Here is a 3,119-nt window from a genome sequence, read left to right on the forward strand (position 1 = left end):
CGTGATCCGCCCGCCTCGGCCTCCCAAAGTGCTGGGATTACAGGCTTGAGCCACCGCGCCCGGCCGGCGGAACATACGTCTTATTTGTTTATATCCGCCTCTTCACGGACAGGTCAATTTCACTGATTAAAAATAAGAGACAGGGCTCCAGCAGCCAGTGCCCCAGGAACAGCATCCTCAGCCTTCACCTGGGACAGGCCCAGGCAAACCTTCCCAACAGCCCCATGAGATGAATACTATGACTGCCCCCATTTCACCAATGAGGAAGCAGAGGCCTGTAGAGGTTAACTTATTTGCCCACGGCCACTGGGTGGCAGGGTCAGGACCTGATCCCATGTCTACCTAGTCACTGCACACCAGGTGGAGGCACTCCCTTACAAAGCAGGGAGACAAGCACTGAGCGTCAAGGCTGCGGAGGCGGCGGCGACTGCTGGGGTGCGAGAGACACCCAGTTCTGCCCCAAGCACAGTGGCTGCTCTGGAGTGGGAAGGTGAAAGGCTCGTCACTAGAGGCGCCCAAGTGGACGGGGATGAGGACGCGCTGTCTCTGTCCCGGCAGCGGCTGTGGTTCAGATGTGGAGTGTGGGTGAGCAATCCAGCCTCCAATCCCAGGGACTGGGCTTTCCAGGTGCCCCTGGGCAAGGGCCCCCTGTCTGAGCCTGTTTCTTCACCTGTAAAATCAGGAGAGGAAGGGCATCTGCCCCACTGGGTCAGTGTGGAGACTGAAGCAGGCGCTGCCCAGCCAGCACTCCGTGCAGCGCCCAGCAGGCAGTAAGTGCTCAGTTCACACCGGCTAACACTATGCAAGCCCTGCCCTCTGCAGGGGCCCCTAGCAGAGGCCTGGCCAGGCCTACGTGTCCAGGTGAGGCTCCCCACTCTTAAGGGGTGGGTGAAGAGTACGACCCCATTTTCTGGCTGGGCCAGCACTGGGTGGAGGCCCCATTCACCTTGCTGAAGGTGCCATGCCCGGGCCTATGACCTTGGGCAAGTCCCTGCCCCTCTCTGGGTTTCAGTGAACAGCCTGACACCAGTGGGCATCTGACCTCGGCCCCCGCTCAGTTCAAGGTCAGGGTCTCCCAGAGGCCCAGGGGAGGGCTTCTGTGGGGTCTGTGGACTCACTGTGGGGTGGCCTCATGGGGCAAGCTCAGTCTGCTCAACCTGGCTGCTGATGGCCGCCCTTCCTCTACGGAGGCCCTGCTGCTCAGGCCACCCAGGGGAAAATCCAGAAGCTGCCCCCCAAATCCAGGTGGTCAGCCTCCAGGTGGCCTTGTCCCCTTCTCTGCCCCTGGTCATGGCCCCTGAACACATGCCTGTGTCATAGGTAGGGGGATATCTGTCCTTGGCATCATCCCAAGTGAAGCCTCTCCTGTTTTGCCTCCACATGTCAACAAATCATACCCGATGTCTTACTTGAACCTCTTGCTATGATCTGGGCCCACTTCCTTCTGTCTCATCCCAAAGTTCCTTGCAAATTGGCTGGAGAGGGAGAGAGACAGTCCTGGTCCGCTTCTACGAGCAAAATCCGCTGCTCTCTGCAGTGGTTGCTATGAGGCTGCCAGTGCTGGTGGGTGGTGGGGTGCGGGAAGGCCCATCCTCAGCCAGCTCTGGGATCGGACAGGGGGGAGGGTGGTCTGTGTTGCCCAGTCCCAGAACAGGATCCTGGGGCCAGGGCTGTGATGTCCACAGGGCAGATGGGGACTGCTGGGGGCCAGCAGAGGGGCCTGGATGTACAGTTGCAAGAGATGGGGGTCTCGGGGGAGTGCACCATAAGGGGCAGGGTATGGGGGGCATCTACAAGCTGCTAACTGGGTAGTCCCAGGCCAGGCTGGCTTCAGGCCTCTTCCAGGGGCAGAGATTTGGCAGCTGTCCCTGGGGCTGTTGTCTTGGCAGCACCAGGAGCCTAGACCTCCAACCTGCCAGCAACCCCCACCCCTTACGGGGCCTGTCCTAGCAGCACTGTGCTGGGTGGTGTCATCCCCACCCCTGGCCTGGTGGGATTCTGTGTTGTGCACTTGGAGAGTGTGTGCTGGGGTGTGGGGGTGGGGGCCCTTGGGAGATCCTGTGGGGTGCATCGTTCTTTCCCGTTCTCCTCCCAGCCCCCAAATCCTGCCCCATCATCCTAGGCTAAAGAAAGGGGGCAGGGCAGGAGGGCAGGAATGCTGGTTCCTGGTCCCCACCCTATCACTGGAGCTGGGGCCTGGAGCTGGGCCCTCTCTGCCTAGTCAGCGTAGGGCAGCCCTGCCAAACCGTGGCCTCCTTTGGGGAGAGGAACCCACTAATTTTCTCAGGAGAAAAAATGGGGGCTGAGGTCAGGGGAAGGGTCCAACAGTCTCCTTAATGACCTTGAGCCATTCCCAGGCCTCAGTTTCCCCACCTGGTGGGGTGAGGAATGAATGGGTGGCCAGCTCCAGCCTGACCTTAGGCAATCCTGGGAGAGAGGGGGAGCTCGGAGCTGAGAGTCCAAGGTGGTAACGGAGTAGGAAAAGCGCTCCCTTGGGGTTGCTCCACCAACCCCAACCTTCATCCCGCCTCCTCCCAAGGTGATGATCAAGGCCTATCCTTGGGATGCAGGGACATTCAGCCCGGAGACCTTGGAGTCCTGGAGCTTCCTGGGGCTGTGGGGGTGGGGCGGGGCTGGGGGAGGCAGTCTCAGGGTCGGGCGCAGAGGCCCAGGTCGGCGGGGAAGGAGTTAACGGTTCTCCGCTTTATTATTTTTTCCTGCTTTGGCGGTGACAGCATTGTCTGGGCTCCGGGGCCTTTGGGGAACATGGTGGTGGAAGGGGGCGGAGGTCGGCAAGACCCCAGACTCGTTAAAGGGCCCTAGAGCCGGTCCTGGATCCAGACCCCATTCATGGTTTGGCGGTCTGGGGCGCAGGGAACCTGCGTGTGCACAAGCTCGGGTCAGGACCCCACGGGGCCACCACGGGCACCGCACGGACACCCCGACACATGAGCACCCACAACCCCAGACGGGCACCCGGAGACACGGGCGCCCAGCAGACCCAGGCAGGACGCGCTCAGACAAGGACACACAGACACCGCGGCGCGCGGCCACACGGGGCTCGGCCACCCGCCGCCACGCGTCCCCGGGGGGACCCGCACCCGCCGCCGCGCGCCCGG

Source organism: Rhinopithecus bieti, unplaced genomic scaffold, assembly GCF_001698545.2.
Source record: "Rhinopithecus bieti isolate Rb0 unplaced genomic scaffold, ASM169854v2 scaffold_2574, whole genome shotgun sequence".
Lineage (NCBI taxonomy): Eukaryota > Metazoa > Chordata > Mammalia > Primates > Cercopithecidae > Rhinopithecus > Rhinopithecus bieti.